We start from the raw sequence: 17,154 nt of genomic DNA on the forward strand, positions 1-17,154 counted from the left end.
GGAAGCCAGTATTCTGCTAGCAGCCTTCAGGTGAAGATGGAGAACTCTCAGCTCCTCCTGCACCATGCCTGCCTGGATGCTGCCATGCTCCTGCCTTGTTGATAATGGACTGAACCTCTGAACCTGTGAGCCAGCCCCAATTAAATGTTATTTTTGCAAGAGTTGCTTTGGTCATGGTGTCTGTTGACATCAGTAAAACCCTAACTAAGACATGCCCCTAAGACTAGAGAAAAGAGCTGTGATCTAGAGTCAGGCAGGGACTCCCTGACCCCTGACTCCTGACCCCTGACCCCTGCACTGCAGTGCTTTACAATCCACTCTGCGGTGACCTCCATCAACACCACAGTGTAACAGCATCACCATGTCTTGAGCCTGGCTGGAGTTTGCCTCCTTTGGCATCCTGGGAGGCATCTGTCTCTAGAGTGGGCAGTGGGGGCACAGGCCATCCCAGGAGAGTTGTCCTCTTTCATTTTTTTTAAGACAGAATCTCATAAAATCCAGGTTAGCTGAAACCTCGCTCTTCCTGACGATGACCTTGAACTTCCGGTCTTCCTGCTTCCATTTGGTTTGATGCGGCACGGGGGAGCCCAGAGCTTCGTGCATGCTCAGAAAGCACTGCCTACAAAGGTTCATCTCACTGCCTTTCAGCAGGTCTCTGAACTGCCCACACTCTTGTTATCCCAGGTTACCCCACCTCTGTCTCAGTAGTTATATAGGCTGCACACTGATGCCTGGCCCAGCATACACTGCAGCCCCTCATTGTTATCCAGCAGCCAACACCACGCATCCTGTGGGGTGCAGCTGTAGCCCCAGGAACTGATCTGATGCCAGGACCGCACGGCCAGGGAGCCCCCCTCTCCTCTGTGGACATCCCTCTGTAGGGCCACCAGATTCCCTCAGACAACTGGGGAGGGTGGAGGCTGGCAGGCAAGGTCCCCTGTGTGGGGGAATTCTAGGTTGGCCGTAATTAAACTCTGCCGCTGTGCAGGCTGCGGACAAAAGGGAACCCGTAATGGGATTAGAATTGTCATAAATTAAAACCATACATTCAATAAGCGCCTGTTGGCCTCCCTCTGGAAACGGCTGGCCCACAGCAGCTGCTTTGATAGGTGACACACAGGGGCTGGAGAAGACGGGTCAGGGCCACCCACCCCCAGCAGGCACCAAGTTTAACTGCTTCCCCAGGTCGACTGCAGCCAGGTGGGAAGACTTCATCAAGCGTAAGCTGTGACACTGAGTGAGGGTGGCATCAAATGGTGCTCCAGGACCAGGAGGTAGCTCCCCACTACACCACAATTTAGTCCAGCCTGCCTCTTCAGCAACTTCCTGCCTTGGGATTTCATGACACACACTCTGCCACCCACTGTCTGGGCACCCATGAAATGGCCTTTGCTTTCCTATGTGTGGTGTGGCTCATATCCCACTTCTGAGCAATATGACCTCTATAGGCAACCGTATTCAGGAGCACCGTCCTTTTCCCACCCTGGGAGCACCACACAAACCCCTCTGTTTATCTTCCCATGCTACTGTGTACTTATTGAGCGCTTAGAGAATACCCGTCTCTACAAGGCGGGTGAAGTCACAGTTGACATGGAGCAGAGGACACAGGCAATTTCATAGGTAGCTGTCATTACAGAGAGTAATTCACATTCACAAAGGGAAAGTCAAGAGAGTCACCCACGTGGTGGTTGTGGTGACAGTGGTGGTGGGGAGGGGGACAGGGCTTAAGTCCGGAAGAGATATTTATAAAGAACTCAACTTCAAGCCTAGTTCTAAAGGAGAACAAAAAGAGGGTATGAAAAGCTGGGTGTGCCCTGCAGAGGCAGGTGGATCACTGTGAGTTCGGGGCCAGCCTGATACATATCAAGTTCTAGGCCACGATTACACAGTGAGATGCAATCGCAAACAAAAAGAACTGAAGGACCTTCCAGGCTTGACAGCTACTCTTCCAAAGAACCCATGTTCAGTCCCAGGACCCACGTTGGGTAGTTCTCAGCTGCTCCTGCTCCAGGAGACCTGTCATCATGGCCTCCTCAGGCACTGCACACAAACACTTACTTTCTCTCTGTCTCTCTGTCTCTGTTTCTCTCTCTTTCCCTCTGTCTCTCTGTCTCTGACTCTCTGTCTGTCTTTCCCTACCCTCCCCCTTTCTCTCACACACACACATATAATTAAAATAAAATATTTTTTTTAAAGGAAAAAAGAGGTTGGAGAAGTGGAAAGAACTCTCAACACGGGGAAGAGTCCATGAGTAGGCTCTGGGGTGGACCGGACAGAATGTTAGGTTAGTAGGAACTGACATCAGTGTAGGGGAAGAGATATTAGGACTTGTATTTTTAAATAATTCAGAGATAAGGGAGCCACCTCAGTGAGAAACTGCTAGCTGCACATGAGGACCTGAGTTCAATTCCCAGAACCCATGTAATAAGCCAGGGCTGTAGCACAGGCTGGAACCCCAGCATTAAGAGGTGTGGAAAAGGAAGATCCCAGGCTGGGCACTCCAGTCTAGCCAATCAGCAAGCTCCAGATTCAATCCCTGTCATTATATAAAGAGGGGAGGGGCCAATGAGATGACTTGGCAGATATGGACACTTGCTGCCAAGCCTGACAACTTGAGGTCAATCCCCAACACCCACAAGGTGGAAGGAGAGATCCAAGGCCTGCCAGTCATCTTCTGAACTCTACACATGTGCTCAAGCACACAGGACACAAGAAGAGAAAATCTCTCTCACCTCCTCAAAGCTAAGAAGCCACCACACTGGGACAATCCTACCCTAAGAGAACCTTGCAGGGTAACAAGGGGGGCTAATGAATGCTTCAGCCAGCAGGGACTCTGCAAAACCAGAACTGAACCCAACAGGGGAGCTCTCCTCCTAGCCTCATGGGCCTCAGGAGTCACCCTGGCTTCCACAGAATACTGAGCCCCGCCCCATACTCACCCCATCCCCAACCCAGCCCTTGAGTCTCTCCTCTCTCCCACCCTAAGGCCCAAGCTGGGCCTGAGTCATTGGGAGCGCTTATTAAACCACTAATTAATTGAATTTTTCTCCCTCATTGCATGCTGTTAATTAGTTTCTTGTAGTAACAGACTATTATTCTTGGAAGTAATAACTTGCTCCGGGAGGCAGTTTTAATGTTACTTATAATTACCGGAGGGGGCGGGTCTTGGGCTCGGATGTGAGGGGCTTACTCTGGAAAAGGAAGGAGCCCAGGCTGGGGGCTCTGCTCTAACACTGTTTGAGCTCTCCGAAATTTTCTCCAACAAAAACCACTATTTTTTTTTTTTATTAGAACAAATGTAAGTTTTTTTTTCTCACAGCAGAATAGAAACACTGTCCTTGAATGAGTGAGATCAGGCAGTGGCAGGTTATAGGTCAGGGAAAGTGGAGTCTATTGCTTCTGTCAGTCTGTGCCAGGCTCTCCTGTCTGCTCCCTCCCTGTGGTCCCAAAGCTAAAGGACACTGAAAGATTGAAATCAGGATTCTGGTCAAGCAATGGAGGTGCACATCTTTAATCTCAAGACTTGGGAGACAGAGGTAGGCAGAGTTCTAAGTTCAAGGCCAGCCTGATCTACATATCAAGTTTCAGGACAACCAGGTCTATGCAGGCAGCCCCTGTCTGGAAAAACCAAGCAGACAAACTGTTGGATTCAGAGTCTGAGGAACTAATGTTAGCTCACCTTGGCCTCCTTCTGCACTGTGGTTTGCTGGCCTGCAGGAGACAGCAGGAGCTTCCCAAGATCACACACGGTCTTTTTCTCTTCCTATTACTATGAAAAAAATACTTAACAATGTTTGACAGCTACTCCTCCAGAGAGCTCGCATTCAGTCCCAGGACCCATGTTGGGTAGTTCTCAACAGCCTGTAGCCCCTGCTCCAGGCACCAGTGGGTGCTTGGTGGAGAAAGGGGGTGCTTATTTGACTCACAGTTCTGGAGAGCTAAGAGCTAGGTGTGGTGTGTGCAGAGTTCCGGTGAAAGAAACGGAGGGCCAGGCTATTAAAAAAAAAAAAAAAATCCTCCTGCCTCAGCTTCCCAAAATCTGGGATTACAGATGTAAACCACCACACTTAGCTATTATTTAAAATAATAATAATATAACAATAACAACAACAGCACTTTCTTCTCAGGAGACCCAATCCAGTCTTGAGTAATGTATGAGCTGAGCTAAGAGGTGATAAATACCCCATGACCTTGATGTCCCATTCAGTCCCACATGTTAAAAATCTCTACACGTCTGAACCAGCATGTAGGGACCAAGCTTCCACCCAGCTGTGACTTTCCAGGACACACTTAACACCACATCCAAAGCCAGGTGAGGGAGCCTACAATCCCAGAAGGAGGGAGGCCAAGGCAGAGAACCACAAGTCTGAAGCCAGACTGAACTGCAGAGGGAGAGGAGACCTCGTCTCACAGCAAACAAGTAAATAGGCACACACAGCTGAATGAGCGTCAGGACGAGGAGGCACCATCGAAGAACTGAGGGTAAGAGGAGCAAAGCGGGCAGCTGCGGGGTGGGAAGCAGCTTGCAAAGCCTCTACCCTTGGCTCCCCATCTTGCAGAACAGGCAAGGAAGGAAATCAACCAGGCAAAGGAGAAGGCTTAGTAAACTGCTTTTTGCAAGAGCATGAAGATCTGAGTTTGATCCCCTAGCACCCTCTTACCAATCTGGCCGGAGAGGTGGCTCGGCAGTCGAGAGCACTGGATGCCCTTCCAAAAGAACCAGGTTCAATACCCAGCGCCCACAGGGTGGCTCAACAACCTGTTAACTCCAGTTCCAGGAGAAACAATGCCCTCTGCTGGCTTCCACGGATACCAGGTGCACACATGGTGCCCAGACACTCAAGCAGGACAAACACTCACACACATTAAATAAATTGATTAAATCTTAATTTTAAAAATCTGAACCTTGTGGCTCTCATTTGTAATGCCATCTCTGGACAGGGAGAGACAAGTGGGTCTCCGGGTCTTGCTGGCCAGCCAACACACACACACACACACACACACACACACACACACACACACACACTAAAACAGAAGTAAATAAGTAGAAAATAAACTAATGAGGACATTGTGGGGGTGGAGAGAGCAGCCTGCCGCAGATAGGTTGCCCAGGCTGCTCTTGAGGTGATCGGAGAAGGGGGAAATGGCAGCTCTAGAGTATCTAGGAGTCTCGGTTCCCTCTGGGAAGGAGCCTCTGGGCTCTGCATCATCATATCCCTGCCTCCGTCTCAGACCCAGAAGCAGCTATCATTCACACCCATGAAAGCACCAGTTAACCTTGAGCAAGACCTCAATTAGCTCAAGGTCTTATCTCCATCGTTAACCTGGCCGTAGGAGGGAAGGGTGGCCGGAAGTCCCATTCCCGATCTTCAAACCACCTGCGATGCTGAAGGTGGGTCTGCAGAGACAGACGCACCAGCTCCTACTGGGAGCAGGCCCTCACCAGTAAGTGGGGCATCGCTGAATGCCCCAAGGAGACACCATTCTTGACTGCCTCTCTACATGAGTCCTGGTCCAAGCATAGGACACAGAAGCCTATGGGCGAATCCTGACTAGCTCCCTAAAGTGGAAATGCCCTGATTCCTGGCATCTGCTCTTTGCCCACGGTGTTAAATTTCAAGGCCACGAACCTGGCTTCAGTGAAACAGACTCGAGAAGAGACTGGTGATGGAGGAGTGGCTGGACACAGCTCTCATCTGGGCAGCGAGAATAACAGATGGGGAGGAAGACAAAGAGGTCTCCAAGGGCAGTGCTCTGGAGACAAGGGTCTTCTGTGTTTGCCCATGAGACAACGGTCCTGGAAGAGAGGTCCTGACAGAGGAAGGTCCTGGAAGGGAGGGTCCTGACAAGGAAGGTCCTGGAAGAAAGGGTTCTAGCAGAAGGTCCTGGAAGGGAGGGTCCTGGCAGAGGAGGGTCCTGGAAGGGAAGTCCCATAAGGGAAGGTCCTAGAAGAGAGAGGCTTGGAAGGGAAGGTCCTAACAGAGGAGGGTCCTGGCAGAATAGGGTCCTGGAAGGGAGAGTCCTGGCAGAGTAGGGTCCTGGAAGGGAGAGTCCTGGCAGAGGAGGGTCTTGGAAGGGAGGGTCCTGGAAAGGGAGGTTCCTAGAAGAGGAGGGTCCTGGCAGAGAAGGTCCTGGAAGGGGAACATCCTGGCAGAGGAGCGTCCATGGAGAGAACTTCTAATTTAGGATTTAAATATTCTGTTGTTTGTCCATTCATGTTTTGTGTATACACGTATACGGGGTATGGTATATGTGCACAAGGCAGTGCAGGTAAGTGTACCTGGGCATGCGCACGAGCGCGCGCGCGCGCGCGCGCACACACACACACACACACACACACACACACACGTGTATAAAGCAGGATACAGTGGATATCCCACTCTGTCACTTCCTATCCCATTCTCTTGACACAGGGTCTCCCACTGACCCTGGAACTAGACTTGCAGCCAGCAAGCCCCAGGGACCCTCCTGTTTCTGCCTCCAACAGAGCTAGAGCTGCATGGGACCACGCCTCGACCATGGCTGACTTTTTAAGTGTGTGCTGGGGATTCAAACTCAAGACCTCATGCTTTTGAAGCAAGTACTCTTATCCACTGAGCAATTTTCCCAGCACCCTATCTTTGAAACAAGCTGGCCTTGAACTCACTACGTAGCTGATAACTGAGGATGAACTAGAATTTTAATTCTTCTGCCTCCACCCATCAAGACCTGGGATGACAGGTGTGCACCACCATTCCCAGTTCTATAGGATTCTAGGGATTGAACCCAGGACCTTGGGAACGTTAGGCAGACATTCCCCCCAAAAGAGCTACAACCCCAGCCCCTGAAAATCTGGGCAGAGGCAGAGGGATAAGGGCAAGAGAGAGATCTAAGTGTCTCAGGCAGTGCTCAGAAAGGGTAGGGAAGGGTAGGGACCAGGCTGGGCTGACTCCTCACAGTACCCAGCCCCCAGCCAAGGGCACAGCAGGAGATGCTGGAACCCAGTTAGTGCTCCTGGATAAATGAGGAATCACAGCACCCTGGAAGCAGAGGGTGGCTGCTCCCTCCCACCCTTCACCCACCTCACGCTCCCATCCCCTCACAAGCTCCCAACAGCCCCAGGGCACAGCCTAAATCATGACTCAACCCTGGAACATTTCACCTGGCATGCCACCCCTTGGGATGCAGGGAAGTGTCTGGGGCTCCTATGATTCATGGTGGCAAAGGCCCAGGAAATAGATGCTTGGCCTCCCTCATCCTCTCTCCTCAGTTCCCAGCATCCCTCCCTGGGACAGAGGCCTCTGATACTCAGTTCTGAGGTGACAGAAAGTTAATCAGGGCAAGAGATTGCTCCCTGAGGCAGCCAGTCAGAGCTCCTGAGCCAGCCACGATGTGGGGGTCACGTGGGCAGGAGTGGGGGCAGGGAAAGTGTGAGGAGATGCTTTTACCACCTCCCCCTCCTCGGCATTCCACGTTGCCCCAGGCTCTGTGTTCCATCTTCAGATCCACATAAAACTGGCTAAGGTGGTACACGCCTATAATCACAGCATGATCCCTGGATGGGAATGTCTGTACTCAGATGCTGTCAGTCATCTTCCTGGGACAGAATCAGCCTGCAGGTGAAGCACACAGAGAGGCATAAATCAAACCTGGCACCTCATGGTCCGCCGGACACCGTTCTTTCCAGAACCTGCCCTCTGCCCCTTCAGATCCCAAATCCCAGACTTTCCTGCCCTTCTGGACTGGGGTGACAGAAGTCAACCCCACACCTGATTATATTGACATCTCCCAATCTTCTTACGTAGTCCCTTCCTATTGGCCAACATATAATACCCCTTTAGTAGCTACCTACTGGACGAACAAAGAGTGAAGGACGGCTTCTGGGATGTAGTAAGTACAGCGGCCCAGCATGCATGAAATCCTGGGTTAGAACCCTGATAATCCATAACCAGGTATGCAGCCTGCCTACAATCCCAGCATTGGGAAGGTGGAAGCAGGACAGTCAGTTGTTCTAGATAATCCTTGGCTATGTGAGAGTTTGAGGCCAGAGTGACCTGCATGAGACCCTGTTTTAGAAGAAGGAGCAGAGGAAGAGGAGGAAGTGAGGAGGGCAGAAACAGATTCCTCAGCTCTCTCTGCCTCATCCTGTCCCTAACCTCTTCAAAGATGCCCCCCCCCCCCATCATGTTTCCTCTTAGAGGCCATTGTGACTCAGAACTCACCTGGGTCACACAGATTCCCAGCACCTAGAGTCAAGCATAGCTTTGGGGTTTTGTTTTGTTTTGTTTTGTTTTCCTTTTTCTTTTTTCTTTCCTCCCACTGTCAAAATGATCCTACCCTAAAGTCCCTCCCCCACTGTAGATGACAGGCAGCAGCAGCAGCAGCAGCAAGGTGACTCTTGAGTCCTCTGACCTCCAGGGCAGCAGCATGTCTTCCCACGCCCCAGAAGTCACCACAAAATAGCTCTTGGCCAGGCTTCCAGATGCAGAAGAAGGAGAAGAGGTAGTCTGAGGGCTAGTGGGCTTTCTGGTTACCTGGAAACCTCATGGAGGAACAGGATTCTAAGGACTCGTGTGTGTAGGTATCTTTGTACGGAAAAGAACCCTGAACTTGGGAAGAGTAAAAGTCCCACATCCAAATCTCCTGCAAAGTCAGCAGGAGGCAGCATGACTGCCCATGGTCAGACTTTCTCCTAAGTCCGTCTGTCATCCGAGATTTCCTCTAACAAGCAGAGAATATGAAAAAAGTCCCCCCCCCCCAATGGCTGAAGTTCTCTGGCTGTCTTTGGTCATAGGAATTGTGGGTGTGTGACACTCCTAGAAAAAAAAAAGTTAGGAGGCAGGGCTTTCACCCCTGGAAGCCAAAAGAGACCCCCTGCAGTTGGCAAGGCTGCCCTGATGCTGAGTGGAGAGGGAGCTGAAGTGTGTGGAGGTGAGGCAGGGGCTGAGCCCAAGCTGAAAGCTCCCAGCCCCTTGTCCAGAGCCTTCTGTACTGGGCCCCATGGAAGCTGGAGCTCGGTAGGACCCGAGGAGTTATTAATCGCTCCACGATGCCGCAGGCCACGGTCCATTTGCTGTTTCTCTTGGTCTGTTTTGAAACTGTGAAATGAGACCCAGTCTTCAAGGCGGCTGCAATAACCATCCCTGATTCTGACATTTAAATTACAGATGGCATTTTCAATTAAACAGGCGCTCTCAGCAGGTTTAATTTAGCTATCAGTTCTGGTCTGTTCTTTAAGTGCTTAAAGGGGGTGGGTGGGGAGACCAATAGTGGATTCTAGGTCTCTTTCTAGAAGCTGGAAATGGGGACACAGCAATCACATGTCCTAGCTCCCATGGGGATTCATGTGACTTCCTGTGACCTGGCACACTGTGATCCCTTTCCTCTGCCTCCGTGCATGTGTACCCAGGAGTGCTAGGGGATCCAAGATCCAATCTCTCAGGTGGATCAGAGCATCCTTAGGGCTTCAGTGTCCACTGGGTGCAGAGGCCATGCCTCCCCATCAGATTACAGAAACTCAGATGGAAGCATGGCTTTATACTAACTAGCTATATGATGGTGTGTGTAGCCCTGTTTGCTCTGTTGAACCTCGGTTCTCCGCTGTTCATGAGAAGGACGATGAGAGAGCAGTATACCTGCCCCACAGATCTGACCAACCGAGCTCTATTCTGGAAGCTTCTGTACAGAGAACTGACTCCTGAAAGTTACCCTCTGACTCCTGGCTGCATGCCCTGGCATGTGTGTGTATGTGCGTGTGCATGCACACGTGCGCACACACAAGTATACAAACAGAAACAAGCAAACATTCCAGCATAACTTCATTATGTGAACCAGGTGTGATGGCTAACCTTGGTTGTCAACCTGACTCCCTCTGGAACCAGCTAGAACCCAAGCCTCTGGACATTCCTGTGAGGGATTTTTTCTTAGATTATTTGAAGCAGAAAGACCCATCCTAAATCTGGGCCATGCCTTCTGGTGGCAGCCCACCTTAAAAGACATGGAAGGGTTCTTTGCTTTTGGGCTTCTTGCCTCACTCCTGCTGGCAAGTTCACCTATCCTGTGGCTGAGGCATTCCTTCGCCTGTATTAGAGTCAATATCGCCAAGGCTTCAACGTAAACTAACAATCAGTGGGTCTCCGAGAGTCCTCCAGAAAAGCAACACCAGATTGGGAATGCCGAGACATCCAGCCTCCTGGCCTGAACACCTGCCGGATTCTCGGTCTTTTAATCAAGAGGCAACGCTATTGAACTATCCAGAACACCGCTTATAAAGCAGACTAATCCATCCCCTTTCGCTGCAGATGCCGATCCGATCAGTTCTGCGCCTGTAGGCGACTCTGACTAATATGCCAAGTTTGCTTTAGTTGGCCACTTGGAGTGACAAATGTTTCTGTCATTTGTAGCTGCCAGGGTGGCAGTCCAGGGTTTTATCTAGCATCTCCGGGAGCGGGGTCAGGAAGTCGAGGCCCAGAGAGATGGAGCTCCGTGCCCCAGGTCACACAGCTTATAGATTCCGAGATTCCTAGTAGGAAGGAAGCACTTGCTCAGAGCCAACGTGTTCAATCTGGACTTCCCGGGGAGGGAGAGGGATGAGGAGGCGTTTCTAGCAAGGCCCAGAGGACAGGGACGGAAAGGTACCAGGTTGCCATGGTTACCTGCTCACTGTGTGGCCTCAGACAGACAACCTGGCCTCTCTGAGCCTCGGGCTGGGAACAAAGCATTTCGCCCCAGCTGAGCACAGGGGACCTTTGCAGCAGGAAAGTGGGTTATCCTTCGCTCCCTCCCTGGACCCCTGCCAGCAGCAGAAGCCCCTAAGGCTGTCGGACCCCCCTCTCCACCGATACACACTCCACCTGGTTTTAAACATCTCTCAAAGCTTCGATTCAATTTGGGAGAACTCCGCAGCTCTGCAGTGCAGAATTCATCAGCCGAGGAGGCTGCTTTCGGGGAATAATTCATTTTTCTGGTGTCGGCGAGCAGAGTAATTGGTCCGGGGGCTGGCGCTCCCTCCCTCCGGCGCTCCCTCCCCGGGATGGTCTGATTTCAAACGCAGCCCGATACTGTTAGGTCAAAGGCTCTGCAATAAATAGGAGGGGGCTTCTGCCTCATAGATTGGATTATTCCACTCGCTGGTGACGAGAAAGAGGATTTAATTCCCCTGGAATCACCAGCCGAGAAAATCATTTTCCCCGCCTGATCCCCCCTCTTTCTTGTTTTCCTTTCTTTTTTCTTTTTTTCTTTTTTCCTTTTCTGAGATATCTATCCTTAAGAAGCTTCGAGGGTCTCCAGACAAGGTTTTATGTCCTCACACACAGCCCATTACCTGAAGCCATCTCCTCCCATAGTCAGTCACCTCCTAAGGACAGAAAAAAAATCTACAAACATCCCTGTCCCACCATAAAACACTGAAGGATAGGGAAGACCCTGTGGCCAGGAAAGGACCAGGGAGCCAGTGTTCCCTAAGAGGGAAGTTCTTTGTCCCTGGCATTCAGAGGCTAAGGACGCACTCACCTTCTCCAGGAAGCCCTCCCTGACTGACCATCCAAACCAAAGAGGCTGTTTCCTCACAGCTTGTTCACAGTTCCACACCTGTCTATGACAGAGGAGATGAGTCACAGAGTGGGTAAATCCCCTTTAAAAAAAAAAAAAAATTCTTTCACACAATCTGAGTTTCCAGGGATGAGGATCCTTTGGGTCATTGTTGTCTCCTTGGAGCATAACAAGATGTCTGTCATACAGAAGGGGCTTAATAAGTGCTTGGGTGCTCAGTGAGGCCACCTATGAGCAGGTGTATCCCCCAGGCCAGAACTAAGTGTAGTCTGTGGGGTGCAGGAAACCCCTTGGCTTGAGTCCAGCATGCTGCTGTGTGCTGTGTGACACAGAGCCGGGCTGCCCCTCTCTGAGCCTCCAGATGGGATGGCCTAGTGCAGACGTTCACTGAGTGGATTAAATGTGACCAGCGATGAACGGTGCTTAGCACACTCGGCACACAGCTGTGACATATCCTAGACTGTTAAGCTGCACTTCAGGGACACTCTTGTTGTGTTCGGAAAAGATCAATGACTCATGGATCAGAGTCAATGAAGCTGTGCTCTCCAATGGGGTAGTGGGCTTCTCACAGAGCGGAAGGAGAAGGTGAGCCTCGGGGCTGTGAGGAGCCGCATGTCCCACTGAGGGCCAGAGAGAAGGGATGTGTCTGCCACAGCCTCCCATCAGCCAAAAATAGGGCTTCGTTCATCCATGAGACATATACCACAGCCCTGTGGGGAGGACGTGTTCCTTGGAGGACCCTTAGACCCCAGTGGGGGTGGGGTGGGGTGGGGGGGAAGGCCTCTTTGAACTCCAGCTTCTTTCTGTATGAGTCATGGTGACAAAGGGAAGCCGCTGGGAGGGCTGTGTGGGGAAACGGACAGCAATTCGGACAGGTAGTATGGGATACCCATGAGTGTGGGCAGCCCCGCCCCCTGCAGCCCATAGTGTGTGGTATACCTCGGGCGGGCTAGCCTGAGCAACATCATGGCAGGACCTTCAAGGTCCAGATTGCACCTTTGTTTCTATAAAGATCTATAAAGAGAAGCGGCGAATCCAGAGGAGGCCCTAGTGTGTCTGTTTGCAAACCCCCACTCCTTTTCTTCTCCCTGTGTTGGGGGTGAAACCCGGAGCCCCACACACATTGGACAAGTGCTCTATTGCTAACCTATATCCCCAGCCCTCTTTTCATTTCTTATTTTTGAGACTAAGTTTGCCTCATTCTGTAGCCCAGGCTAACAATGAACTCACTCTGTAGCCCAGGCTAGCCTTAAACTTGCTATCCTTCTGTCTCAGCCTTCCCAGTAGCTAGGATTACAGGCCTAAACTAAATAGTCTGATGGTGGCTCTCCTTACTCCTGGGAGAGGCAGGGAGGGCGAAGTCAGGGGAGAGGAGGAGGTTGACCCCCACATTTACTGATGGAAGGTGGCCCAGATGGCATGGGACAGATGTGGTCATGTGACTTGACCTCAGGAAGCAAATTAGGGGTGAGCATTTGGAAATAGGGGGCTCCACAGAGCTCTCCTCTGACCACATCACCACATGGTTGCTTCCACCATCCTCACGCCCCCCTTCCCCATCCAGACAGTCCTTCCTTATATCTCCCTGAATCTCTCCTGCTGTGTCAGCACAGACCTAAAGCTGAGGTACCCTAGTTGTCTGCTGAGCTGACAGCAGCTTTAACTCAGCGAGATAATCCTACCAGCAATTAATTGGCTTTTGTTGGAGGAGAATGAATACCATCTTGTCTTAATCTTCTGCATTATTCTCCCTGCTCAGCAGAGTCAACACAAGATTAGGTTTAATTTGGGGGAAGGGGAACAGTGGACTCATTACTCACGAGGAGATTAGATCCGGTCTGTCTGGGTAGCCTATGCTTTCTGCTGGCAAGGGGGGCTCAACAAAGGTAGAAGCACGGGAGCTCCTAAAGACCACCTCCAAGCCCCTCAGGGTCCTTTAGGTCCTGTAAGACTCGGGCCTGAAACTAAGCCAGGCATGGTGGTACACGCGTGCAATCCCAGGCCCAGAGAGCAGATACAGGAGAAGCATTCAATGTCAGCCTCAGGCCAGCCTGGGATACTTGAAAGTCTGTCTCAAAACAACAAAAGACAAGTTGCATGGAGGGACCCCAAGGTTGAGCCTCTTCAAAGCCCCTGAGGATGGGGACTCAGCCCTCAACAAGGAGCCTGATTGGGCGTTGGATTCAAATCTCAGGTCTGAGGACGCCAGGCTGAGGACTGCCTTGATGATGCTGCCATCTGGTGGTGGTAAGAGGAACTTCCTTTTACTCCCTTCTAAAATTTTCTTTTCTTTTCTTTTCTTTTCTTTTCTTTTCTTTTCTTTTCTTTTCTTTCTTTCTTTCTTTCTTTTTCTTTTTCTTTTTCTTTTTCTTTTTTTGGTTTTTCGAGACAGGGTTTCTCTGTGTGGTCCTGGCTGTCCTGGAACTCACTTTGTAGACCAGGCTGGCCTCGAACTCAGAAATCCACCTGCCTCTGCCTCCCAAATGCTGGGATTAAAGGCGTGCGCCACCACCGCCCGGCTTCTAAAATTTTCTACAAGACAGATTAGAAAAAGAAAGAGAATCTGGAAAGATCAGCGGCTGAGAGCACTGACTCTTTCCGGAGGATCTGGGTTCAGTTCTCGGCATCCACATGGTAGCTCACAACCATCTGCAAACTCCAACTCCAGGGGATCTCATACCCTCTTCAGGTCTTCTTAGAAAGACATGGACATACATGCAGGCAAAATACCCATGCACATATACTTACTTAATTAATTAATCAATTAAAAAGAGACCTTTCCATTACAAAGCTGCTAAACAGAGATAACCACCAGGAATCTACAAGGAACTCCATTTTACATCCTATGACAGCTTAATTAAAATGTCTTGGAACCCCTAATGCTCACTCGATCTGCCGGAACCCTGATGTCACCTTCCATGTCGTGACCATTTCAGCCCCTAGCTCATCTTTGTCCTGGCTCCAGTTGAATCCTGTACCCCATGTCTGATTCTGTACCCCAATGACTTAGATCATCCCTGAGCTGGAAATTACCGCCGCCCCCCCCCCCCCCGTCTTCATGAGCAGCCACTGCATCTATGGCCTCTCCCACCTATGACAAGTTAATACTGTCAACTGCTCCTACAGTCACGTAGGGGACGGGTCTCTGTGCTTGTCCATGAGGGAGTTTCTTGATTGGGTTAAATGAGGTGGGTAGATCCACCCTGAACGTGGGCAGCGGCATCCCACAGCCTGGGAGTCCTGATGGGGAGAAAAGGAGAAGGCAAGCAGAGCTTCGTACCCTCCTGCCTCTAGACTCCATGCTGGATTGCTCCATGCCTTGGAAGACTGTATCCTCCTATTGTGAACCTGAACAAACCCTTCCTCTCCTTAAGTGGCTTTTGTCAGGTCTTTTGTTACAGCAACAGAACAGTAACTGATACACGTGACGCGTGGGTGTCTCCCACGTGACGCGTGGGTGTCTCCCAGAAACGGCTGGTGAGCAGGCGGGATGAGCTTGAGCTCCTTTGGGGAGGCGGGTTCGAGACAGGGTTTCTCTGTGTGGCAGAACCCTGGCTATCCTGGACTCGCTTTATAGATCAGGCTGGCCTGGAACTCACAACGATCTGCCTGCCTCTGCCTCCCGAGCACTGGGATTCAAGGTGGGCACCACCACATCCAGCCTGAACCTGAGCTCTTAACAATGAAAACCAGCAGAGGAGCCCTTCAGCCTGTGTCTGTTGCCGCTGCAGACACTGCTACGGTTCGGTCATTCAGTGTTCTCTGTAAATGTGATTTCATGGGCAAGACGTAAACTGCTGGTATCTAATTCCCTCATCCCCAGCAACTTCCTGTCCCTACAGGAAGCTCGTGTCATCCCTGGAGTATTCACACCACGTAGCACAGTGCACAGTGTGTTCTCAGGAGACTCTGGGTTAGCACCTGCGGGATCTCTAAGCTCACATCAAATTGTGTGCCCACTGCTTCAGGCATGCTGGCTGCTTTCATGGTGCATACGTAAGTTCACTCCCAACCCAGGGCCTTTGTGTTTGCTGCCCCTGTGGTGGTGTTCTCAACCCAGGGCCTTTGTGTTTGCTGCCCCTGTGGTGGTGTTCTCTCGGACCTCTGTATGGCTGGGTCCTCCCCATCGTCTTCAAAGGTCCCTTCCCAGGTGCCCTTGGCCATGCAACCCTGTCGTCCGCAGTCCTTCTTTGTTGGCAGTGCTGTAGAGACCAGGACCCTGAGTAGCTGGGTAGATACTTCTGTGAAGGACTAGAGGGCTGTGTGACCTCAGGGAAATTGCCTGGCTTGTCTGTGCTTTGTCTCATTCATTAAAAAATAATAATAATAACAGGGACTGGAGAGATGGCTCAGTACTTAAGAGCACTTGATGTTCTTCCAGAGGACTCAGGCTCAGTTCCCAGAACCCACACCGGAGGCTCACAACTAATGGTCACTTCCACCCCAGAGGATCTGGTGCTGTCCTCGGACATCCACACATATGTGGCTTACACACAGACAGACATATACATATACGGGAAATAAAAACTGATGTTTAAAATAATTTTTATCTTTTTTTTTTGCTATTGTTTTTGATTTGGGGTTTTCTGTGTGGAGGGGGTTGTGGTTTTCTGTTTTGTTTAGTTTTGAGACAGAGTCTCATTGTGTAACTCTCACTGGCCTGGAGCTCACTGTGTAGAGACCACATTGGTCTTAAACTCCTAGAAATCCACCTGCCTCTGCCTCCAGGGTGTTGGGTTTAAAGACATGCACCACCATGCCCAGACATTAAAAAAAAAAAAAAAAAAAAAAAAAACAACTAATTGTCACTCGGCATCGGTGGGTGGCTCATGCCTTTACGGCCAGCACTAGAGAGGCAGAGAGAGGCAGGTGGATTTCTGGGAGTTTGAGGTCAGCCTGCTCTACAGAGTGAGTTCCAGGACAGTCAAAGTTACACAGAGAGACCTTGTCACAGAAAAACAAAACAAAAGTAAGTTAATAGTTGTCCACCCTCTGGCTATTGTGAGCCTTTGACAGGAGCACAGCTCTTAAAAGGCGCCTACTGTGTAGGGAGAGCGCCACCTCGTGTTGGCCGCTGGTTTCATTTGACTGTAGTCGTGTCTCTCCCTCTACAGTAGGTATGCCAGCAGAGGCTGACTGTGAGCTCTGCCTGACACGTAGTAGGAACTCGATACACATTCAACTTGTTACAGAGAGAGCAAGAGCGAGAGAGCGAGAGAGAGCGAGAGAGAGCGAGAGAGAGCGAGAGAGAGCGAGCGAGAGAGAGCGAGAGAGAGCGAGCGAGCGAGAGAGAGAGAGAGAGAGAGAGAGAGAGAGAGAGAGCCCCTGAGTGCCACCTGCTGGCTGACACGTGGAATTTTCCTTGAGGAACGCTGACCTAGGCTTCCCCATGAGGCTCCGCTCTGCCCTCCTGGGTGGGCTCAGCCCAGTTGAAGATTAAGACTGAACTTGGATCAGGTCCCCAATGGGGACTTTATTTCTATGTTGATTCTGGGTGCCACTTACCACCTTATTCTGTTCATGTTAGCCTGATGACAGTCTCTGTTCATCTCTGAGTGAACGGCAAGCACCCTGTGCCCCAGAACCCTGTGCTCCACTTCTCCTTGCAACACCCCCTGACCGCCA

The sequence above is a fragment of the Arvicanthis niloticus genome, chromosome 5 (assembly GCF_011762505.2).
Source record: "Arvicanthis niloticus isolate mArvNil1 chromosome 5, mArvNil1.pat.X, whole genome shotgun sequence".
In the NCBI taxonomy this organism is placed as follows: Eukaryota; Metazoa; Chordata; class Mammalia; order Rodentia; family Muridae; genus Arvicanthis; species Arvicanthis niloticus.